We start from the raw sequence: 26468 nt of genomic DNA on the forward strand, positions 1-26468 counted from the left end.
CAGGATCCGCTGGGTGGATTTGAACCACAAATTGTACCATGAACCTTTAGGTTAGTGGGCATGGGCTTACTTAACCATTGTGCCACCAGGGCTCCTATAGGTTTTCAACTGCCAGGTTCCCAAAAGGTGTCACTTCAAGCAAGTCAGGAGAAGGTCTGGTCTTGATGGTGAAAGTAGAGGCCCCTAAACCAAGGCTTCGCAATTTAAAATCATCTCCCCAGGGCCACCACTAGCTCATACAGGTCCGTTGTGTAAATCCTCACAAGTCACTCTTTAGAAGGATGAATTATAGAAAGACTGCCCTTCCTCTGAACTGATCCGGCACCATAGCAGGACGCAACAGGCTGGCTAATAGATTTCAGTCCCCGCTCTCCTCAAGCACTGGGTTCTCCTCACAGCTGACTGCATTTTTGCAGTGCACAAACTGACCAGCCATGTGCTGCAGCCTCGATACTGTTCTCCCAGCATACCTGGACACTCAAACCTTGTGGATGAATGAATAAAACAGTCTGAGAAAGGAAAGCAATTCAGCATCCAGGGTTCTCCAACTGTTGCACTGTAATTCCTGGGCTGCCAGACAGTTGACCCCTGGGAGGCCTGAGTGTGCACAGCTGGACTGAGATCAGCGCTACCACCCACTCTACAGCCCATTTTCTCAACTCCTGCATCTTGTACTCATGCCAGGCACAGAAGGGCAGAGACTGTGCACATACGCGTGGGACAAGGCTGAGCCTTGAAAACCTGGAAGTGGTAAACTAGGACAGGCCCACAACACATTGCACAACTCGGCTGTGCATTTGCCCGCAGGTTCCTTTGCAATAGGAGGATGTTTAGCAAGGTATCTTCTACCTACCTCTCGATGTCACCTGCAAGTCTGAATTGAAGTGGAAAAGCCAGCACAGCTTCCTGTAGCCACTCCTCCCCCTATGACTAGGAACAGGGCAAGGCCCTGAGATGGTGATTACTAACTACTAACACAACAATTGTGATCAAACTATTGACCAGGAAGCCATATGTAGTGGATTTATTTCCGAACTGGCAACATATCCAATTCATTAGGTATTCCCTTCCTTTCACGGGGGAGTACCTGGGTGATGCAAATGGTTAACGCTCTGGGCTGCTAACCGAAAGTTTGGAGGCTCCAGTTCACTCATAGGTGTCTTCGAAGAAAAGCCTGGTAAACTACTTCTGAAAAATCAGCCACTGAAAACCCTATGGACTGTGGTTCTACTCTGACACACATGAGGTCACCATGAGTTGGAGTTGACTGCAACTGGTACTGGCTTTCTCTCACAGAAATTCCCTGGGACAGGAGAGGAGGATCAGAAGATGTATTCGTCACGCCCACCCTGCCCTCACATCCCCTTTCACTTTGTGAAAATAAAAACTCTGAGGCAATAGAATGATCTCTTGCAAATATCATTGCTGATTTTAGGAGAGTGCTGGGGGAAGGCGCTTACCTTGTTCTCCTCCATTCCCTGGTTCTCCACCTCTGCCCCAACACCCAACACTGGACCACTGACATCCAACATCCTCTCAGCTGGGGCTGCACATGGCAGCAGTTCTGAGGTACCGCAGTACTGAGAATGGAAAACAATCCCCTCCTCCCTCAAACTCCCTGCAAGGTGGTGCATGCTGCTCTTTCCCATGCAGGATGGAACTGATCTCCATTTCCACTCTGGACACAACAAAAGGAAGTGGCTGAGGGCTGGTAGAATTGGTCCTGACAGAGACATTGGTCCTGGCTGAATGGCCAACTGAGCCCACTATCCTTGGAAGCAACTCAGTAGCTGAGCAGATAGTACCTACTTAGCCAGAGAATCCTTTCTTAGGTACTAGAGCTCAGAGAACTCCAAGTAATAAACCATTAATTCTCATGGGCCTAGGGTTTCTGTTGCAGGTATAACAGGGCCCCCAGCATAATCTTAATCCGGGATTTAGAAGCACATACGCAGAAGATAAAATCCTGAGACAAAATGGACCTTGAGTGTACAAGGAGCCAGAAAATGCTGTTACCAAACCTGGGTAGTTGGGATTCTTTTTGGGGGGAGGAGCTTTGCTAAAGCCATCATGGACTGCCTCTTCATGTGATTTGATATTGACTGTTACCTCCAAGCCATCGATAAGTTATTGTATTTATTTATTTTATGTTTGCTTACTGTGTCCTAGCGTCTTGTTTTGTTTTATTTTGATATACCCAAATAGGCAGCTCATGCGAGCTAGTTGATTTTTGGTGCCTTCGAAGCTCTAACAGCAGATTACTTTTCCCTGTTTGTTAATTTGTTCCTTCTCCAAGGCCAGGAAGATGGCTCAGAGCACAAGGTAGGTCCTACTTCCAGCCCAAGGAAAACAGCTATCACTGAAGCCAGCTCGGGACCCAGTGTAGAGCAGCAAGGGGTCAGGTAAACCGGAGATAGTTTTTTCCAAAAGGGTGTTTTTTGGTCCATGCGGTGGATTAGACGCAAGTACTTATCTCTTGCTGAGAGGACCACTTTTCACAGATTCTGAAGGTCACTCAGTCTCTCCCGATGTGGAAAACACATCCCAAACACCACTGCTTGCCTCTCTGCACTCGCACCAGTGGCTTTAGCCTATGGGGTGCCAGTTCTTGCTGTCAGGTCTGACAGCTCCTCACTGCTTCTGAACCATCTCTCCCTCCTCCTGCCACTCAGTCCAATTCCTCAACTTTCCCGTTGATGTTCAGGGCTCCTAGATTGTCATATATAATTGAGTCTCTTGTTTTGGGGGGTGTTTATTGTACGAGGGACCACCAGAAATGTCTGACTACTCTGCCATCTTGGCCCCGCCTCCAGGAGAGAGGGAATTGTGAGTAAAGGGTGGGAAGGGCTATTTCACTGAACCCCTGGGACACGGTGCCTCTACAGATTAGTAAGTAAACACGATTAAGCCCGTGCGTACCTTGCTTACTGTACACCAGTGTGTATTGTGCTTATTGGTTAATCTATCTCTCTCCCTGCCAAAGAAGAAAGACAGTTCATTCCCACATCCAGAACAATGCCATGCAGCTTTGCCCCCTCCACCCCACACTATCCCACCCCCAACCCACCCCACCCCCATCCCAATATACACACACACATCAGGGCTCAGATATCCAGCTGCCCAGGAGACAGATGCCTAATGGGAGAAAGAAGGTGCTCTGCAGGGAAAAGAATTCCTGGCAGGAGGGGCAGCAATCAGAGGAAGGGAGCAAAGCCAGAGAAAAATAAGAAATGAAAGATTCTCTAGTAACCAGGCAAATTTGTTTATGAGCATATATGAGACGCCCTTGTCCCTGCTGATGATTCTCAAAAATACATGGGCTACATTTTTCAGGAGACTGGTGGACCTCAAAGAGAGGATGGATTCAAGGACCAGGTAAGTTTGAATTGTTGCCCGTAATTTCAAGCTATGTAGACCCACAGTGGTTCAGTTATAGAATTCTCTCCATCCATGTAGGAGACCTGGGTTCAGTTCCTGGTTAATGCACTTCATGCGCAGCCACCACCCATCTGTCAGTGGAAGCTTACATGTTGCTATGATGCTAAACAGACTACGACAGACTAGGAAGAAAGGCCCGGTTACCTACTTCTAAAAATCAGCCAATGAAAACCCCATGAGTCACAATTGTCAGATCTGCAACCGATTATGGGGATGGTGTAGGACCTGGTAACGTTTAGTTCCATTGTGCATGGGGTTGTCACTAGTCAAGGGCTGACTGCCCAGCAGCTAACAACATTTAGATGAAAAGGTGACAAAATGTGGAGAAACTAGACTTAAAAGACTCATGTATTTTAACCTTCAGAGCCAATTTTAACGTACATGTATTTTCATTTTAGCCTGCATGAAATACTTCCCAAGAATAAGTTGTATACACAATGGATTATTGAAGTATAGGGTGGAATCTTATTCCAAGAAGCCAACAGGGTGGTGAGGACTTTCCATTTCTGACCTCAGAGGCAGGGATACCTACCACACCCCTAGAAACCCCACTACCATCTTAGTGCCAGCAAACCTAACCATGGACTCTGCAATTGGAGGTGTTGTCAGTTCTCTGATTGACAGCAAACCTAAGAACTCTCGTATTTCAAAAAATCGAATCTGTCACAATTTTTCAATGGAATTTTCTGGTGTAGGAAAATCTTAAATATTGCAAATTTGACACCAGGATGGTAATTGCAGTTTAAACTGTGGAGATATTGCAGAGAACAGTCCAAAGCTACCCTGTGGCACTGACTCACTCTGTCTTCCCTGTCAAAGTTACCTCAGTGGATAAACCCCCACTGACATCACTACATTTTCACATCCTCAAAAGGCAAACTGTGTGGCTTGGAGAACTTTCCTTCTCCACACACTTCTTAAACTAGAGTGTACAAACTTGATGAACGTCGGTGGTAGAGTGTGTGGATACATGCGGAGCTGCAGGCCAATCATCTCCCAGGAGATTTGAGGATGGAAAAATAATTATTATTTTTGCAAGGAGTTATTTGTTTAAAATTTTTAAATAGATAATCCATGCCCATGGGAAAAGTTAAAGGTTACAAAACTAGGCTGAAAATCAAGTTTCCATCCCAGTCCTGTCTGCCAGCCCCACAATGCTCCTCCACCCAAGAGTCAACCAATATTACTAATTTCTTAATTAACCTTTCAGACATTTCTCTGAAAGAGAAAATACCCCCAATTTAACAGATTGCAAGTGATTTTATACACTGAGTTTCAAACTATAAAGTGCATATAGATCATCTATTCTATTAAATCCTGTTATATTTTATTTAATCCTATTAAATAAAATCCTATTTAATTCCCATTCAGTAGGTCTAGAGTAGGGCTAAGAGTCTGTATTTCTAACAAGCTCCCAGATGATACCAATGCTGCTGGTCCATGGACCATACTTTGAGTAGCAAGTATTTAGAACATTTTATTTACTCTAATGTGTGGCTGGTATAAATGTAAATTAATGCAGACTTTTTTTGAAGTGATCTTGTAGTATTTTTTAAAGTTAAAAATATTTGAACTCTTCAACCCAGAAATACCCTTCTTGTAAATCTAGTACAGAGAAAAGTTTTGGTATACACATACATACATGCATGTTTATTGCAGCGCAAGTAACTGAAAAATAATGCACATTTACAGGGAATAATTGAATTAATTGTGGTATAGCCACACCATAAATGCTGTGTAGTCACTAAAGACAAAGATTTCGGAGTTGACCAGTTGTTTTAGAGAAATTTCCACAAGGTATTGTTGAGTGAATAAAACAAGATTCAGGGAAGAATGTATTATATGATTTTACTTCTGCAAAATAAAAGACATAAAACTAAAAGTATATGCATGTGTGTACAAATATGTATGTGTGTAGTGTGTAATGTGTGTGTGTGTATATCTTGGATATGATTCTATGAGCATGTAGAGAAATATGGGAAGATGTACACTAACTAGGTTGTTAACCTAGATTTACGGGGTAACAGGTGACAGTGGGTGAAGAGGGCAAAGAAAAAAAAATGAGAGGAAAGGTACATTAAAATAGCATATATGATACTATATCCTTGTAAAATTATACATATATGTGTGTGAGTGCATTTATATATATATTGTAAAATTTTATCTTTATATCAACACACACCTATGTAATGGTCTCAAGAACAAAATATACATACATTTTAATATAAAACATTAGAATTCAATGCTTTGAGAACATGGTTTCCTCTCTTAGCTTCCTTAAAATGACTTTGGTATGAATTTTTTAGAATCTTTGCTTAACCGGTTTGATTGGTTTTACAGTGGGAAAAATAATGACCGTAAAGTTGGGTGTTTCGATAATGGCCATGATCTGAGATCGCCCAAAATTAGTTGCTTTTAAGGGGAGACACCATGTTGTTGTTGTTGTTGTTGTTAGGTGTTATTTAAATCCCCTTGAGGTCTTAATTGAGAGGTACCAGCTGATTCCTCTTCTTATAGCTCAGAAATTGCACCTATCTGTAATATCTTTGCTTTCAATGCTTGTTTTCCCCCAAAGAAATAAACACCAGATAAGCAGTATCTAACCCCACATCATGGTGCAGAATGTGGGGCAGACTAAGAAAGTATGTGAGATGCATATAATTTGAAATCTTCTTATCCTCAGAGTTAAGAAACATTATTTTTTCCTCCTCACCACTTACCCACATCTGAGCACAATCAGACACCTAAAATACACGTAGGGCAGATCAGCCAGAAAAAAAAAATAAGGCTACAGTTGCATTTTTTTTTTTTTAAGATTTTCAGATAATATCGAAGATTGTTTCCAAGCCACGGTCCTGGTTTTATAGGGCAATGGTTTAACTCTTTCAGAAATGGAGCAGAGTATAGGTTTCTAGCTCTTTATCCTTGTAACATCCAGAACAAAATTTAGTTTCACTTTAATGACAAACCTATTAGACCTAAAGAAATATGTAATCTAATATGCTCAGCTATTATCACCCATGTTGTCGTTGTATGCCATCAAGTTGATTCTGACTCATAGTGACCCAGTAAGACAGAATAGAATTGAGCCACAGGGTTTCCTAGGTTGTACTCTTTACAGAAGCACGTTACCACATCTCTCTCCTGTGGAACCGCTGGTAGGGCTGGTTCAAACCATCAGCCTTTTGGTTAGCAGCTGAGCGCTTAACCACTGTGCCACAGGGGCTCTTTCTATCACCCATAGTATCCATTTTTATAGGAAATAGAAAGGTATTGAGACATCTAGACATTCAGACATCCAAAACACCTGCTATCAGATGCCTTCTTTTGTGAGAAGTTTCCTTCCTGAAGGAAGATTCCAGCTATAGAGTAGGATAAAGACAGTCTTCTTTCTCTCACTTTTCTTGCCACCTGCATTAACATTTCTTACAACTCTTTTGATAGGTAGCATACTGTTTACTTATAGCTTGTTAAGGAGGATCTGCATAAATTGATGTTCTATGGGTTTCTGGTACCAAGCACCAGTCTTTGGCAAATAACTTTGTGTTCCTCTCACCTCCGTCTGTGGGAACCAAAGGTCATCCACAAAGGAAACAGGGGATCTCCAAGTCTGCATGGATGTGTTGACCTGGCACTGGTCAATAAATGTCCAAGCATAACCCCAAGGCATTAGCTTCTATGGGTTAAGAAGTCACCAGGGAGATCAAGTCCCACTCAGCCTCCTCCCAAGACCTCAAGAATATTAAGGTCAACTGAAATTCACTAGAAACTAGACCTGCTGCTATTTCTTAGAAATGCAGCCAAACAGTATTGCAGGGACGGGACTAGTAGGGTGATTCATAGATTGGAAGGAGGAAGACTTAGCAAACAAAAGACGTGTGCTTTGCAACTTGACTGCCACCCACTCTCATACCTTCATAGTGGTATATCCAGGATACTATAACCCATACTGGGAAAGGACATCATGTTTGGTAAAGCAGAGGCCCAATGAAAACGAGAAAAATCCACAGTAAAGTGGACTGACACAATAGCTGCAACAACAGACCCAAACGTACCGAGTGTCTCAGTCACCTAGTGGTGCTGTGAGAAACACCACAGGTGAATGGCTTTAGCAAAGAGAAATTTATTCTCTCAAGTAGGTTACAAGTCCACATTCAGGCTGTCCGCTCCAGGGAAGACTTTCTTTCTGTCACCTCTGGATGGAGGTCTTTGTCATCAATCTTCCCATGATCAAGGAGCTTCTCAGGCACAGGGACTGCGGCTCCAAAGGACTCGCCTTGCTCTTGGTGCTGTTTCTTGGTGGTATGGGGTTCCCGTATCTCTCTGCTTGCGTTTTTCTTTTATATCTCCAAACAAATTGGCTTAGACACTATCTAATCTTGTAGATCTCACCAATATAATAACTGCTGCTAATCTATCTTATTAACATCATAGTGGGAATCATAACCTCTCCAAGTTGACAGACATTTTGGGGGGACACAATTCAATCCATAACATCAAAGATCATGAAGATGGTGCGTGACCAGGCAATATTTTGTTCTGTTACACATAAGGTCACCGTGAATCAAAGCCAATTCAACAGCTACTTATGATATTTTTCAGGGAATAAGATTCTATTCTTTTCAGACATCAAATCATACATTTACAGGAGCTAGGGTGACGGTTTTAGGGTGATGGTCGCTAGGAGTCGGAATCCACTTGAGGGCACTGGGTTTGGTTTGGTTTTTGGTAGGGTGACAAAGGAGCCCTGGTGGTACAGTGGTTAAGAATTCGGCTGGTAACCACAAGGTTGGCACTTCAAATCCATCAACCACTCCTTGGAAACCCTATAGGGCAGTTCTACTTTGTCCTATAGGGTCACTATGAGTCAGAATCAACTTGAGAGCAATGGAATTGGTTTTGGTTTTAGGGTGACAAAAAAATTCATTGCTGTCAAATCAATTCTAATTTGCCACCAGGGCTTTATTAATACCTAATTAAACCTCTGGAGCCCTGGTGTCACAAAAAAACAGTGGTTAAAAATTCAGCTGCTAACCAAGATGTCAGCAATTCAGATCCACCAGCTGTTCCTTGGAAACCCTATGGGGCAGTTCTACTCTGACCTATAGGGTCACTATGAGTCTGAATCAACTAGACAGCAATGACAAATTAAACCTCCGTTCCTGTTACTACATTTAACAGAATTTCTGAATTATCTGGCCCACAGTAATAATATTTTGTTTTTAAACACAATTTTTACTGTCTTCTATTCAGGCTTCAAGTCTGACTGGCTGGTTTTGTTATTCTTGCCCAATTCCCTCTGAATGGATTACAACTCAAAGATCTTTACCTTGGGGGGAGGATTGACTAACTTTAACTTTTTCCCCCTTGTTTTCAAATATTACATAGATTTTTATTGTGATAGCTGAACTCCTTTTCAAACAAGTAAAATTATGCTTAGCAGGACACTGACCTGAGCTACTTCAATGGGAATGTGTTGCGCGATTGCAAATCACTTACCAACACCAGCTAACCTATTTCCAGTTATACACGCCTTCTCTGAAACACTTATCTGGAACTTAAATGAAAATCATGGAATTAGCCTCTTTAATCAGACAGGAGCAAAGTGACAGAAAATGTTACTACAAAGCCCCATTCTGTGTATGGAAACCCTGGTAGCGTAGTAGTTAAGAGCTATGGCTGCTAACCAGAAGTTTGGCAGTTCAAATCCACCAGGTGCTCCTTGGAAACCCTATAGGGTAGTTCTACTCTGTCCTTTGGGGTCCCTGTGAGTCAGTAGTTGACACAACGGCAGTGGGTTTGAATTTTTTTGGTTATTCAGACAGTGACATTATTTTCCATATTTCTTTTTTTTTTTTTAAGGAACTGAGTGTTCTTTATGAGTTCTTTACTATCTGTCATGGTTATCTAATGCTGCTGTAACAGAAATTCTACAAATCGATGGCTTTAACAAACAGAAATTTATTCTCTCACAGTCTAGGAGGCTAGAAGTCCAAATTCAGGGTGCCAGCTCCAGAAGAAGGCTTTCTCCCTCTGTTGGCTATGGAAGAAGGCCCTTGTCATCAATCTTCCCCTGGTCTAGGACCTTCTCAGTCCAGGGACCCCAGGTCCAAAGGATGTGCTCTGCTCCCAGCTCTGCTTTCTTGGTGAAAGAAGGTCCCTCTTATCTCTCTGCTCATTTCTCTTTTTTATGTCTCAAAAGAGATTGACTCAAGATACAACCTAATCTTGTAGATTGAGTCCTACCTCAGTAACATAACTGCCTCTAATCTTCCTCATTAACATCATGCTGTTGTTGTTGTTGTTGTTGTTGTTGTTGTTGTTAGGTGCCATAAAGTCAGTTCCGACTCATAGCATCCCTATGCACAACAGAACGAAACACTGCCCGGTCCTGCGCCATCCTTACAATCATTGTTATGCCTGAGCTCATTGTTGCAGCCACTGTGTCAATCCACCTCGTTGAGGGGCTTCCTCTTTTCCGCTGACCCTGTACTCTGACAAGCATGATGTTTTTCTCCAGGGACTCATCCCTCCTGACATGTCTGAAGTATGTAAGACGCAGTCTCGCCATCCTTGCCTCTAAGGAGCATTCTGTGTACTTCTTCCAAGACAGATTTGTTCATTCTTTTGGCAGCCCATGGTATACTCAATATTCTTCACCAACACCACAATTCAAAGGCGTCAACTCTTTTTCAGTCTTCCTTATTCATTGTCCAGCTTTCACATGCATATGATGTGATTGAAAATACCATGGTTTGGGTCAGGTGCACCTTAGTCTTCAAGGTGATATCTTTGCCCTTCAACACTTTAAGATGTCCTTTGCAGCAGATTTGCCCAATGCAATGCGTCTTTTGATTTCTTTGAAGGTCCCAAAAGCTTTACTCCATCCACGTCATTAAGGTTGACTCTACATTGAGGAGGCAGCTCTTCCCCAGTCATCTTTTGAGTGCCTTCCAACCTGGGGGGGCTTATCTTCCACATTATATCAGACAATGTTCCGCTGCTATTCATAAGGTTTTCACTGGCTAATGCTTTTCAGAAGTAGACTGCCGGGTCCTTCTTCCTAGTCTGTCTTAGTCTAGAAGCTCAGCTGAAACCTGTCCTTCATGGGTGACCCTGCTGGTATCTGAATACTGGTGGCATAGCTTCCAGCATCACAGCAACACACAAGCCCCACGGTATGACAAACTGACAGACACGTGGGGGCATTAACATCATAGAGGTGTGATTTACAACACACAGGAAAATCACATGAGATGACAAAATGGTGAACAGTCACACAACACTGGGAATCATGGCCTAGCCAAGTTGGCACACATTTCAGGTGGAGGCGATTCAATCCATAACATCATCCTTAAGAACCAAATTGCTCCTTTCGTCAATTCTTACCTCCTCTTAAGTGACCAATTTAATTCTTCTTATTAGAATGATGTCTCACTTCTAAATGATTTTTTGTAATCTCTGAATTTAAAAGGTGTTTGTATAACTTGATCAAATTATCTGTTTGATTTTTGGGCTATGACATTGCCTTGATACCACGTTTTTGATACTGGACACCATTGCACATAAAATGGAGCCCTGATGGAGTGGTGGTTAAGAGACTGGCTGCTAACCAAAAAGTCAGCAGTTCGAATCCACCAGCACTCCTTGGAAATCCTATGGTGCATTTCTACTCTCTCCGATAGGGTTGCTGTGAGTCAGAACTGACTGGACGGCAATAGATTTTTTGGTCTGGGGGCATGTAAAGTATTCTCTCTTGAGGTCACATAGAAATACGACTCAAAAAGATCCTTGCTTAAGTTTTTTGGAGGGGGGGTCTAAGTGTATACAAGTTCTACAATTACCCAGATGAGCCACTCATCCATTCATTTTTTTAGTATATAATTGCCAAAGTCCTAATTACGTGCATTTTGGGTGTTCCCTTATTGGAGAAAATGCTTTTAACACTTATAAACCACAGGTAAAGTATCAAATTAACCAACGCTCTCTACTCCCACAATTTGTTGAAGAACGATTTGTATCCGTAAGCAAAACCTGATACCAAACACTGTTCTAGCCCACAGTGCTGACTTAGACCTCAAGTTGGCTAACAGCTCAAGAGATAACAGGTCTGGAGAAAGAAAGGACTTGGGTTGAACTGGATTTCAGAAACAAAGCCAATTCAAAATTAGCTCAAGATTTTTATTGTTTTTATTGCCTGTAAACAAAACTAAATCCTCCTCGTTTAAAAATTCAGTCTCAAAGTGTGCCACTGTTTCAAAGCGGCTAACAACAAAATCAACTTCTGACGCGTCACAAAAACAAAAGTCGATGTGTCAAATTGAACTGTTGTCTAATCTATGTAAACAGGAAAACCCAGTCTCTCTAAAGTTTCCTACCTGAACATCTTTTTCTTTGTTGTTGTTCAGCAAGCATATTGGTAAATCATCAGGAAACATCAAGATGCTGTCTGCAATGGTGAAAATACCACTTCTTTGACACAGTAACCCATCGCAAGATAACAAAGCCAGGAATAGTTGCAGCCACCCAGAACTGAGCCAACTGTGTGTTATCTGCAACAAAAAGCTGGAAGGGACTGAAAGAGAGGGAAGGTGGGCAAAAACCTGTTTATGACTATGGCCTGCTTTCATAGGGAATTGAAATAAGAATATGAGGGCAAATTGAGCCAAGTCAACTAAACCAATATTCTTTTTAAACTCGAAGTCAACTCGTTTTCAGTTCTGAAAATTTTAAATAGGAACCTACCTCAAAAACCCGAAGGATTTCTCTTTTCTTGTTTGTTTCATTGAAATAACATAGCACCTGCATTTGCTCTCATGGAAGGTGCAGGAGTGTTTTTCTGGTTATAGCAAATACGGTAAGGCTCTTGACAGAGTCACCACTGACAGACATTTGCTGGCATCTAGGCTCTTGTTCTGTGATCTAAAACCAGACGGTAAACTAGGCGAAAACAGAAGAACTTAGAGAGACATCAGAGGAGAAAAAGCCATATAGCTAAAAGGCTGGAAGACAAAGCAACAATAAAAACATAAGAGGATTTGAGAAGAAAAAAGATTTACATGTAATTTAGTAATGTTCTCCATCTATGTGAAAGGCTCCTCTGACTAAAACAGGGAGTACCAATTCTTGATTTCCACTCATTTCAAAACAGAACAAACAACAACTAAAATGAGCTTAACCTACTGCATGGAGTTAGCTTAAATTTCAAGCGTTCCTTCATCCAGTAAGCTTTTTTGGGGAGATTGAACTAGAAGACCTGTAATGAAGCTCCAGAGAGTTATAATCCTATGACTCCTACTTCACAATCAATATTATGAATACTCTCCTCTGCATTAAATTTTTCAATGCTTGTTGAGCACCAACTTTGTAGTTGTTGCTGGTGTTGTTAGTGCTATTGAGTCACCTCCCAGTCACAGTGACCTTATGTATAACATAACAAAATGCTGCCCAGTCCTCCACCATCTTCATGATTGCTGGTATGTTTGAGTATAGTTGTGGCAATTATGGCAATTCATTTCATTGAGGGTTTCCATCAATTCCTTTGGCGCTCTACTTTACCAAACACAATGTCCTTTTCTAGTAATTGGTCTTTCCTGACATGCCCAAAGTAAGTCAAAGTCTCACCATCATTGCTTCAAAGGAACATTCGGGTTGTATTTCTTCTAAGATTGATTTGTTGTTCTTCTGGCAGTCCACAGTATATTCAGTATTCTTTGCCAATACCACAGTTCGAATGCATCAGCCCTTCTTCTGTCTCCCTTTTTGATTAACCAACTTCCTCATGAATAGGAGATGATTGAAAAGGCCATAGCCTGGGTAAGACACACCTTAGTCGTCTGTGTACAAAAGTACTATAACAGCAACTCAGAAATGGACAATACATCAAGCCTCCCTTTAGGAAATAGCCACCTAGTGAAGGACACAGACTAATGAACAGGGAATTTCAACTCATTACCATGAGTACTCAGGAGGCTATAGGAAGGTGACAGAGGGACAAATAAAATACGTTCAGCATTTAAACTGTCAAGTACCTTGTAGAGTCTCTTTCTCTGAGATATAGCATTGAGAAGTTTTCCCTTGCTGAGGTGGTTTTGAGAGAGTCTTTTCTAGGCCCAGGCTGACTTGAGGATTTTGGCTCCTTCCAAGATATATGGTCTCTAGATTGTGTTCTTGAGGCAGATTGTTGTCATTAGGTGCCATCGAGTTGATTTTTGACTCATAGCGACCCCATGTGAAAGAGTAAAATTGCCCCATAGGGTTCTCTAGACTGTAATTTTCACAGGAGCAGATTGCCAGGGATTTCTCCTGCAGAGCCCTTGGGTGGGGCTGATTATGAGCTGAGTGCTTAACCACTGAGCCATCAGCGTTCCTCCGAGGCAGATCAGTACAGCAGTTAAGAGCATGGGTTTGGAGGCGTATAGACTAGCATCCTCCTTAAAGGAGAAGGTTATTGACCTTTCAAAATCTCACTTTCCTCTCCTGTGAAATAGGGTCTTTGTGATGATGAAATGAAATAACAGAAGGGTACAGTAGGTATTCAGTGTGTATTAGCAATGATGATGATGATGATGACACTGCTAACAACGATGACAAAAACAACACCCATGATAAGGAAGGATAGTGAGCCCCAAGGGTGCGCATTTTTTCACTGGGCTCCTTTAGGGGCCATTGTCGATTTTTCAAGCTGATCAATCATTGCCCTTCCCTACTGCAGTGCTACATTCTGAGAAATTGCTTTTTCACTGGCAGCTTTCCTACCATGAGCTACATTACTCTCTCCTGCTTGGGGTTCTTTCTATTCACCTTTCAGGCTTTCAGATTGCTCTTTTGATAGAAGTTATAATGACTGCCCCCCTTATGACAGAAATTGGACTCAATTCTGGTTATAGCAATTGCCTGCTGGAATTCATGACAGATGCTTGGTTTGCATCACGGTCATTCCCTCAATTGCTTCGTAAACAAACATTTCTTGTAATTGCAAAAACTCTACCTAGAAAGTTGAGGGAAAGAGCTAGTGGCACTGGTTTCTGTTTTCAGTGCTAATCAGAGAAAGACTGAAAGTGATGCTTTATGACTAAACATTTGAAGAAAGGAGATGATTCAAGCTGATGCATTTTGTCTGGAGCCAGTGATTAACAGTAGATACACTTCAAACACCTTTTTAATTATTTTGATTAAATTTTTTAAATTTATTTTTCCGAGTGAAGAAATGCAAAATTGTAAATAACTGTCCCTTTAAACATAGTGAAATAACATTTTTGAATCTCGTATCTTAGTTCATTTGTGAATGTGAAGCACCTTGATGACCAAAAAAGAGAAACATGTTCTGAGAAACGGTGACCCAAAATCGATGGGAACACAGAGGGAAAAACTACATCTGTGTACAGGAAAATCAGCAGTGAAAAACACCTGTTCTTTGCCAAGTGGGGGTGCAAATAAAGACTTGTATAAAACCAGAAAACCAAACCCATTGCCATTGAGTCATTTCTGACTAATAGTAACCCGATAGGACAGAGTAGAACTGCCCCATAGGGTTCCCAAGGAGCAGCTGGTAGATTCAAACTCGCAACCATTTGGTTAGCAGCCAAGCTCTTTAACCACTGTACCACCAGATTTCCAAGACTTAAATAGGGTAGCTAAAAGGAGCCCTGGTGGTGCAGTGGTTAAGCACTTGGCTGCTAACCAAAAGGTCAGAGGTTCAAATCCACCAGACACTCCACAGGAGAAAGATGAGACAGTTAAAGATTAAAGCCTTGAAACCCCTGTGGGGCAGTTCTACTCTGTCCTATAGGGTCACTATGAGTTGGAATCAACTTGACGACAATGGATTTGGTTTGATTTATAGATATGAGTCAGAATCGACTAGGTGGCAATGGGATTGATTGATTTGTTTGCTTATTCATTCATTCATTCATTCATTTATAAGGTAAAAAGGAATAATAGAGAATACTTGTCTACCCAGGAGCAATGAAATAAATGTGGACCCAAGTGAAGACTGTTTATTTCATACCTTCTTTCCATCAATGAGTTTGTGAAATCACTCCTCAGAGTAAACGGGTTTCCTCCTTCCCTGGCTGTCTTGTTCCTCCTGCAACCTAAGACCAGGCGACTTGTGGAGTTGGGGGAGAAGAGCAGCAATGCTCCAGGGCTGCATCTACCTAGCACCAGAATGGGGACTGAAAGGCAAAGTTTCAGTGGGTGCTGTGCCTGACCACCAAGGATTCATTTGACTGCTTTTATTTCTCCACTCGACTGGCTTTGGGGATTGAATAAAAACAGCCCAAGGTTGCCTAGAATCAATCAAAGGTAGCCAAGAGATCCAACCTTTGGTGCAGAGGACAACAAAGGAAGCAGATCTGATGGCTCTTTCAATGGTCATCATTTGCTGAACATCTGTTATATGCCTGGTTATACGATAAATGCTTTAAGGTTCCTAATTGCCCTTTGCAAAAGACATCATTGTATGTGTTTTAAAAATTAGAAAACTGAGACTCAAAGGATAAACTTGCACAGAAAGTTTCTCTCTGCCGTCTATACCTTCTCCTTGATGAGAACTCTCTGAAGGCATTTAGCCTTTTCCTTCTTGTATTCTGGTTAACTGTGCAATTGCCATATTCTCCCATTTTGACAGCAGATATTTTAAAAGTCCTTATGTGTCCTTAGGATCTAGTCTCTAACTGTTGCTCAAAGAATTAAAAAAAAAAAAAAAGAGAAATGAATGAATGAATCCTAAAATTTAAGAATTTTATTTAGAAGACGGTTGTTTTATTCCTTATTTTTTTTTTTCATGGATATTCCAGCTTGTGGCCTTGAGTAAGTTTTAGATACTTCATTTGTAAAATGCGGATAATACTACTGATCAAAGTTGTCATGAGGCATAAATAAAACAATAAATGCCTTCACTACAGACACCCTCCTTTCCTATCAGGAGTGGGGATTGTTCAGTTAACTGAAAATGATAATAAAGGGTAGAGTCATTAAAAATCATCATCTAAACATGTTAACTTAGCACATCTTAATGTGCATTCATATGTCAGTATTTTCATACAGGACTAAGGGCTTTCCTTTGACTAGAGAGCCTTGTATTGGAGTTTGATGCTGTTTTCCGTGTACACTCTTAAGGCCTCATCCCACAATTTCCAGTTTCCATTTCTTTGGAATAGAGTGTTAACTTAATGATAGTTTTGAAATTTAGTGCAGAATGCGTGTAGAGGTTTATGCTTTTGTTTTTTACCAATAATTAACAATGGTCCCGTTCACATCTTATTTGACTACGATACTAAAATGCAATGAATTAAACAACTTTTTATCTTTTACTTTAAATACATCTTCATAGAAATAACAATTTTTATTTTACGCTGTAAATTCATCAGTTCATCTCATGTTTAACCAACCTATGTGTCTAGTTGGCATAAGCAAGTTTACAGACAAACATAGTTTGTCTTTGGTAAGTAAATCACTCCACTGGTCACAGCAATATGCTCTGGGTGGTCTGCGAGCCTTAAGCGTCCATCAGTGTGTCTGCAGAGGAAACGGAGACCACTGGTTAATCTGAAGAGTCAGTTATGGAAAGGCCAAATAAGAAAGCTTCTACTATACATGGTTGTTATTACTCTCTGCTCTCTTTTAGGACACAGCCCAGGACAAAATATATTGAACACTACAATCAGAAGCAAACAGGACAGCTGAGCTTTACCTTCTTGCACCAGTTTAATGGGTTACTAATCCCACTATACTTTCTAAATCTCACTTGGAATAGCAAGAGAAAATGCAAAGAAAGGCAGATGGGAAGAGAAAGGCAATGCCAACGTTTCTGTTAGACAAAAAGGAAGCCCAGGAAATGGAGGGACAGGGACCATAAGTTTCAGGAGTAAACGATTCTTCTTTAGGACAGAATTGTCACATCTTGGTTTTGCTCTGCCCCCATCTGCTTTACCTCTACCTATTGCTAAAGGAAGGAACCCTGGTGGTGCAGTGGTTAAGCACACGGCTGCTAACTGGAAAGTCAGCAGTTAGAACCCACCAGGTTCCACAGGAGAAAGATGTGGCACTCTGCTTCCGTGAAGATTTACAGCCTTGGAAACCCTGTGGGGCAATCCTCTGTCCTATAGGGCTGCTGTGAGACAGAATCAACTCAACAGCAATGGATTTGGTTTTTTTTGTTTATATCTAAAGGCGTCTTGGTGGCACAATGGTTAAGTGCTCACCTGCTAACTAAAAGGTAGGCAGTGCAAACCCACCAGTGGCTCCACAGGAGAAAAGACCTGGCAATCTGCTGCTGTAAAGATTACAGCCTTGTAAACCCTATAGTGTGTGCGTAAACCCTATGAGGCATTTCTACTCTGTCCTATAAGGTCATTATGAGCGGGAATCGAATCAACAGCACACAACAACCACATTGCTGTTAACAAAACCCTCTAGAAAATGCAAAAGGACAGATGTATTTTTTTTACTTGTTTACTTAATCTATTTGCATTCATTCCGTAACCCCACAGAATTTACTTTAGAGATCATCTAGTTCCCTGTTTTTCAGACAAAAGCTCTTAAGAGTGAAATTTTCTTTTCAAAGTGAAATTTTAAAGGAGGTTTTAATGTATTAAAAAATTAACGAGGGACTTGTACTACTGGCAGAGAAAACAGAACCATCTGCCATTGCCACCCCCTCACATGTACCCTGAGGACCGCCACAGAAACCTAGAGCTCCAAGAAAACCAATGAATACCTTTTGTAACCTTGTTTCTGCCATATAGCCACCCTACAACTTTTAACACTGAAAACACATACATACTCCAAAGGCACTGGTAACTAATATAGACTTTACAGAAGATTTCTTGGGAATTTGGAGTAGAGCTATTTTATCATACAATACACAGTAACATAGCTTAAAAGTCTTTTAAAGCCTCTATCCAAAGTTCTCTATCACATGGCAGCTGCCGCATCTGTTCAGTCTACCCCCTCATGAGTCTCATACCCTTTCTCTTTAGTCACTCAAGCTCTCTACATCTATGCTCATATCTCACCCTGCCTCCCCACACACATCAGCCATTTCTTTTCTTATACAAAACAAAGTAAGCCAACAATCTACCAATATTGCTCTTTCTGTTTGCCATCAAGTCAGTTTTGACTCATAGCAACCCTATGACAAAGTAGAACCATTCCACAGTATTTCCTAGGCTGTAATCTTTATGGAAGCAGATCACCAGGTCTTTTCTTCTGCAGAGCCACTGGTGGGTTCGAATGGCTAACTTTTTGGTTAGCATCTGAGTGCTTAACCATTGTGACACCAGGGCTCCTCAACCAATATTAAAATCTTGTCTTTAGCCACACTTGAGCACTGGTATCCTCTAAGTCTACCCTTGGAGAGCTGCCAGTTATTCAACCACATATTCGTCTTGTTCAATCCCTCAGATCCAAAAAGTACCTAGGATGCAGGTACAAAGTGAAGCACCATGGGTCCCCTCTAGTCTTGCATCTCCCAAGCCTATCTAGGGACTTTCTTCCCCTCCTGGGATTTGTATCCCAGTGCAGGAAAGGGCTAGGATGCAGGGCTCCATCTCAGAAGTGCTCATCAGCATTTAACTGAGTTCTCCACTATGACTCTTTTTTTCTTTTTCTCTCTCTTTCTGCAGTCCAAAGCTCTTTATCTAATTGTCCTTGAGTGAGTAAGTGAGTTGCATTGGCGCTCAGGATGACGTAGGGAAGGGAGAGAGTTTTCCTTGACAAACTACTGTTCTAAATCTTTTCTGGCTTAAAGAGTGTGGATTTTGAACTTGAAGGCCAGGTAGTTGATGCCTTTGTTTCCTAGTATGACAATTTTCACTTGGTGCAATAGAGACCTAATGTGACAAGGTCACGGGGTAAAAGTTAATGATAGAGGAGACATGTGGTTTAATATTTCCCAATATCATTTGTCATATTTGATATCCTCTTCATGAAAGGAGAAGGTGAAGAAAACTCATATGCACAAAATACCTATGTGACAGGCACCGAATCATGTACTTCAACCACAGAGCAGCCCTCAGAACTAAATACAATTTCCTCAATATGCAGATGAAGAAATTACAGATAAGAGGCACTGGCAGAGCTAGAATTATAATCCAGGTGTGATTTCAAGTTCATACTCTAGTCACTAGAATTCAAAGATTCCCAAACTTTGAGCAATGGAACTCATTTATTTTTCTAACAAAATCTTACACAGACAACTATAATACAAGGCACATTTACAGAGAGGAGGTTACCCATTCTCCTGGCTCAGAGTATTTTCAAGTTGTTTCCTTCAGTCCCACTCAAGTACAGGTCTGTAGAGGGGATAAGGAGAGAGGGGGCTTTTCTCTCCAGCCACATTTAAGTGTCCAAGGCCTATTTTCTTCTCCAAGACTTAGCAATAACCCAAAACCTTGTTGGGGGAAAAGCCAGATCATAGTAAAGCATCATTCCTACTGGACAGTTGGAGAGGAAATTTATGGCCATGATAAAGTGAAATCATCACCAGGCCCCATGGGAACGGTGACTGGCAGAGCTCTGGGTGGTGTCAGGATATGGGATTCCCCAGACAGATGGAGACCATAGCCCTAATTCCTTTTTTTTAAATAGTAAACATATGTAATAAATCATTTCCCATTTCAACATTCTTCACATGTACAATTCTGTAACATTAGTTATGTTTATCCTGTCATTCAACCATCACCATTATCCATTTCCAAAATTTCCCATCACGTTTAGCAGAAGCTCAGTGTCCCCTAAGCAGTGAGTACCATTTTTCCCCTCCCTCTCACTTTCCCCTGGTCACCAATAATAACATGACCCTCTTTTCCCATCACTTCTCTCCATTATTTCCCCCAATGAATCCTTTTCTGATCTGAGGAAGGAGGGGCAGTCCTTTAGGATGGAGGGAGGGTGAGGTATCCTCTTTTCTGTTACCCTCTTGTGCCACTCTTGTCTTTCAGTACTTTTAAAATTCAAAGCCTAGAGGAGGCTCTTGTGCTTTCAGCTAGCACCTTTCCTCCCTGAGTCATGAGTTCAGAATGCCCGGCTCGCCTATGACCAGTAAGGAATGAGAAGAGCAAAAGGGGGAAGTAAAACCTGTGGGTGGAGGTAGGGAGGGGGCAGTGATTAATACCTACAACAGCCCTGCTGGCTCAGCCTCCTCCTCTTCCCTCCTGCCTCCTCTGTCTTCACAAAGAACCCTCTAAAAACCTGGGAAAAACACTCCTAAACTGAATCTGAGATTTTACTTAAATAAGATTATGCCCTTTAGGGGAGGGGGCATTGTAAAGTGAGGAGTGCAAGCAAAAATCAGCTGTCCATACTAGCTGGAAAAACTAAGTCTTTTCAGTGAATAAGCAAGTAAAAGATGAGCCCGTGTATTAAGTCTAAAGTTCTCTGCCTACGCCTCCAACTTTATAATTCTGCAGAAATAAATTCCTTCCTTCCTCCTTCCCACTATGGAAAAGGGCTGCTAACCAAAAGGTTGGCAGTTCAAATCCACCAGGCGCTCCTTGGAAACTCTATGGGGCAGTTCTACTCTGTCCTATAGGGTCTCTATGAGTCAGAATCAACTGACAGCAGTGGGTTTGGTTTGTTTTTTTTTTTACCTTGCGCCTTTAAGGAACTGGTTCCCTGTAGTCACCCTCAGGTCAAACAATAGCCCAGTGAGTAGTTTAGTGGAGAGTGTTTTGCATTAGGCAATGGTTCTTCTGGAAACTTAGCTCTGTGCAGCCAGCTTTGAAAAGCAGGAACTCCAGGGTCTGATTAGAGGCTGTGTGTGGCATAGTGGTTAAGAGTTCGGCTGCTAACCAAAAGGTTGGCAGTTAGAGTTCACCAGGATCTCCTTGGAAACCCTACAGGGCAATTCTACTCTGTCCTATAGGGTTGCTGAATCGACCCAATGGCAACAGTTTTTTTGGGGGGGTGGGGGGCAGGTCCTTAGTGACTCTAACCAAACTGCCCCTGAAACACTGCTGTGCTTTGATGCTGTCTTTTACTGAGGAATTGGAAACCCTGGTGGCGCAGTGGTTAAGTGCTACGGCTGCTAACCAAAGGGCCAACAGTTTGAATCTGCCAGGTGCTCCTTGGAAACTCTATGGGGCAGTTCTACTCTGTCCCATAGCGTCGACTATGAGTTGGAATCTGGGTTTGGCTTTTTGGTTTTACTGAGGAATGTTTGGCTTTTTGGTTTTACTGAGGAATTAACATAATAATGACCTATATAACACTCTTTTCCTCTCTTCCGAGCACCTTCCCAATGCAGGCTGATACTGCCTGATTTGAACTGTGTCTACTCAAAACACATATATTCTGTTACATTAATTTTTGGTGTTTCTCTAAGCATTTAGGCTTTTGATACTAGAGCCAAGAGAAAGAGAACATGGTTCTGCTGATGCCCTAAATTTGGACTTCTAACCTTCAGAACTGAGAAAATAAATGTCTCTACTTTAAAACCAAAGGGGGGAAAAAAAAAGGAATTCAGAAGAGCTCCATGAATCCCTGCAGCCAGTGGTCCCCACAGTGACAATGCAACTGTTGGGGCATTTTGTCACCCCGGATCCATTTTAAATTCGGGCGCATAGTCTCTTTCAAGAGTCTAATGAAAGAAATAGATCTTTTGCCCTCATATTTTAATGAGAGTTACAGGAGGTTCATGGAGTGCCCAGATTTAGAACCCTTATTTTAGGGTTTTTTAAAGCCTCCTAGAATCACAGATCTGAGATTAGAAAACATAGCCCTGATAAAAATATTAAAAGCATTACTTCCCCATGGGCCAAATACAAGCTCTACCCTGTCCAGACCTAGATCTGCTCACCTGCTAGTTCATTTCTTACCCTTGAATCCCAAGATCAAATGCCTACTCTCTTCCCACACGTGGAGATGGCTACTGCTGCCTATGTTCTGGATGATACACACTGTTGCACAACTACTGAGTATAAAACTCACTCTCCCCAATATCCATTCTCCCTTTCATCTGGGCACACAGTTACCCCTCTACGGACTGCATTTCCCTTCCTCCCTTGTAGCTAAAGTGGTCACGGTGACTACGTTCTGGCCAATAGAATATGAGCAGAAGTGATTGTGCAACTCACAGATCATGTCCTTAAAAGGAAATTTATTTCTCCTGATTTTTTCCTTTTATCTAATTCCCAAGGGCTGGAATGAGATTGTAGTGCTGGCAAGCTAACGTCAAATATGTAGACAAGGGCAACATACTAGGAAATGGAAGAGTAGACTGGGTCTTAATTGAACGAACTCATGGAGCTGCCTACCTGCACTGGGTAATCCATGATGAGAGAGCAATACATTTGTATCTTGTTAGAGCCACTGGATTTCTTGTGGTATCCTTGTTTCAGCAGGATAGCCCAACTCATACATACTCCAAAAGAATATTGTATGTTAAATTGAGACATGATAAAGTAAAAGCATAAAGGTTTATGCTTGAGAAAGCGAAAGTAGGCAGTACTTTACCATTTTCTTAGAAAGTATCTAGAAAAAGTGACAATTATATCTAAAAAACTCAGCACTGGGTGATGTAGTCTGGCAAGACACTGACCTCTTGCCTCTTCTCTTTTAGGTACCCATGTGCTTCTCGGCGGCAATTCCACAAATCACTCACGGTCCCTTTTAATGTTGGCTTTGCATATTTAGCTTGGGAAATTGTGAGACCCAGAGCTGTTCTTTGGAATCAATTTGCACAGAGGTCTGAGTTCTAAGACAGCAAGGAAAACATGTGAAATAGAATTGAAGGCTCTTGCCATTTCTTCCAGTTATCTGAGTTTGGGTGTGCTAGTTGGATACGGCAGTCTACACTTCAGCCCCTCCGAGAATGTTCTGCAGGACAGGAGCTCACCATGAAGCAATGGAATTGGTGAAGGGTAGCATGAGGGTAAACAGTAAGGGGCATCCTGGGCCCTGTTACTTAATCCAGACTTTCCTCAAAAACAACAGGGGGGATGGAAACAACCTAAATGTCCAACAAGAAATGAATGGATAAACAAAATGTGGTGCATACATGTAATGGAATTTACTCAGCCATTAGGAGAAGTGAAGCCCTGGTCCATGCTAAACGTGGATGAACCTTGAAAACATCATGCCGAGTGAAGTAAGTCAATCACAAATGATAACTACTTTACAATTCCACTTATATATCTAGAATGGGCAAATGTATATGAACCTGAGTTTATTGGTGGTTACCAGGGGCAGTGGGGAGACAGGGGGAAACAGAAACTCATCACTTAAAGGAGACGCTGGGTTTCTTTCTATTAAGTGTGATAGAAAAATTTGGAAATGGATAATGGTGATAGTTGCACAAAAAGACGAACACAGTTAATGTCATTAAATGGTACACATGAAGAATGCTAAGATGGCAAATATTTTGTTATATCCATATTCACCACATAAAAACACCACCACCACCATGGGGCACTGTGCCTAATAGGAGAATGGGTAGCAGGAGCTGGCTGTGAGCTGATCGTCCCCCAAGTGAGGCTTGAGACAGGGCCTGTGGGCTTCAGCTGCCCCAGAAGCACTCCTTGGCACAGCAGTTACCAGAAGGCATAGCACTTTCCCCTTGTTCCCATTTTTTTTATTGAAATGTGAACCTGTCCTGAAGTCAAAATACTAGAAATGTCTTTAGCAAAGTAGTAAAAAGAAATTGGCACTCCAAGATTCAGTTTTCCTTGCATCCAAAGACAGAGACAAAAATCTTGCCAAGCCAAAGCAGCTTTGACATGTCAAATGCTGCCCAGAAATAATGCAAATGACAATCAGGCCTGGGGCTGAAGACAGACGTAGGGTAAGGAGGAAAGGGAAATGAAAGAAGAGCCACACAAAGGAAAATGTTGTGCTCCTGGAAATGAAACCTCTGATGCTGGGATTCCCCCTCATGGCCCTAGGGGCTGACTCAGCACTCACTGATAAAATGCTAAAGCTGCTTCATTTAGTACTAGAGCCAAATTAGGTTTCCCTACAGCTCTCCCCAGCTACTTGACACCCTTGGCTGTTTTCATTTCTTCCTTTCTTCCTCTCTTCCCCTCTGCCCTTCCCCCGCCCCAGAGCTCTTGAGAGTCTCTGGCCACCTCACTGAGCAGGCCTGGATTTTCTCCCCCCAGAAGAAGACAGGTACCCAGGTTATTTTCCACCTTAAGGATAAAATCTTAATTAACTCTTTTAAAGAAGGTAAGTGAGAGTAGAAGATGGGAGAGAGTCAATACAGATTTCATAGAATGTGTTTTGGGACTTTTCAAGTATTTTTCAACCATATTTTTCCAAGAATGTCCCTTGGTGGCACAAATGGTTAACACGCTCAGCTGTCTACTGAAAGGTTGGAGGTTCAAGTCCACATAGAGGCACCTCAGAAGAAAGGCCTAGTGATCTACTTCCAAAACTCAGCCATTGAAAACCCTATGAAACACAGTTCTACTCTGAGGCATACAGGGTCACCATGAGTCAAAATCAACTGGACGGCATATCTGGCTTTATTCCTATAGTAACATATATTGCCTTTAATACTATTATTATTACTACCATTACTGCTTCTTCTGCTACTGCCACTAGTGATATTACTGCTTGGCTTACTGTCCTACTCAATTATAAGGTGAGTAGCTTTTAAGTCTTTCTCATTTAGGACAGATTAAACCAAAAAAAAAAAAAAAAAACCGCTGCCATCAAGTTGATTCTGACTCATAGTGACCCCAAAGGACAGAGTAGAACTGCCCTATAGAGTTTCCAAGGAGTGCCTGGTAGATTTGAACTGGCCAACTTTTTGGTTAGCAGCCATAGTTCTTAACCACTACACCACCAAGGCTTCCAAGGACAGGTTATTAAATGTTTTTTTCTGACTCAGAAAAAAATACTTTTGCTCTTGAAACAGTAAGCTTCCCAACAGTGCTAAAAGAGATATTGCATTGCTGTTTTCCCTCTAAATTTATAATCTCGGTGAAGGGTAGAAATGAAAACTTCTGTTCCTAAAACACAAGTCAAGCTAGTGAACATTAGTAATAAGCTAAGATGCTCAGCCTGAATTTGCCCTGGAAAACATTTGTCCTTACTGATTGGAACAAAGACAGAAAACACAGGACTTGCTAGGGTAGAATTTTATCAATTAAACAAAGACAACCAAATGAAACGTGCACATTCCTCCAACTTCAATATTCCAAGATCTCAAATATAGCTAAAAGGTCAGCTGTCTGAACTATTTAGGACTCTACCAGTAATGTATAAAAGATACATAATCTATAACAGTGTGAGAATAAAAGAATCTTTTTTTATGTGATTTGTCTATTTGACACATGACCCGAACAATATACAAAAGAAAAAAGAGAGCTATTAGCAACTGGTGTTGGGAGAGGAGCCCTGGTGGTACAACAGATAAGCACTGGCTGCTACCCAAAAGGACAGGAGGTTCAAACCCGCCAGCGGCTCCAAGGGAGAAAAGACCTGGCAATTTGCTTTCGTACAGATTACAGCCCAGGAAACTCCATGAGGCAGTTCTACTCTGTCCTGTAGGGTCTCTATAAGTCGGAATCAACTCGCTGATACACAACAATATGTTCTGCTTGTATATGAAAAGCAATAAATAGTCTTTTCTTTTTAATGATTTACCATATCAGCAGAACTCATGAAACTAAAGGAATACAAAGCATAAAAAGAAAAAAGGGAAAGGTGGAGATGAAAGAAAGTGACAAGAGGAGGAAAAAAAAAAAAAAAGTTGCCATTGAGTCGATTCCAACTCATAGCGACCCTATAGGACAGAGTAGAACCTCCCCATAAAGCTTCCAAAGAGCAGCTGGTGGATTCAAACTGCTGGCCTTTTGCTTAGCAGCCGTAGCTCTTAACCAAAAAGGAAAGGAAAAAATGGATGGTCCAACCAAGCTGTTATGTCAAAGGACTCACATTGCCCAGACCCTGATGGTTGGATCATGATTGATTTCTCAGTTGGAGGCTCGTACCCCCGGAGAGTCTTTCCTGATGCTGTTTTCCTTTCCCTTTACTTCTCTCAGGGAGCCCTGGTGGCTCAGGGGTTAAGAGTTTGGCTGCTA

At 41.7% G+C, this 26468-nt stretch overlaps 1 protein-coding gene across 2 annotated transcripts in view; it reads right to left on the reverse strand.

Annotated features, from left to right (window-relative positions):
- The window catches only part of CAPSL (calcyphosine like), a 137115-nt gene that overhangs the window by 22091 nt on the left and 88556 nt on the right, over positions 1–26468 (reverse strand). The window contains exon 4 of one of the 2 annotated variants that reach the window (XR_010318359.1): positions 16206–16959. The exons of the other annotated variant lie outside the window; for it this stretch is intronic. The gene's annotated coding sequence lies outside the window, so the exon portion shown is untranslated. Of the gene's footprint in view, positions 1–16205; positions 16960–26468 lie in introns of those variants that run through there. 2 annotated transcript variants of the gene reach the window in all.

Source organism: Loxodonta africana, chromosome 2 (genome assembly GCF_030014295.1).
Source record: "Loxodonta africana isolate mLoxAfr1 chromosome 2, mLoxAfr1.hap2, whole genome shotgun sequence".
Lineage (NCBI taxonomy): Eukaryota > Metazoa > Chordata > Mammalia > Proboscidea > Elephantidae > Loxodonta > Loxodonta africana.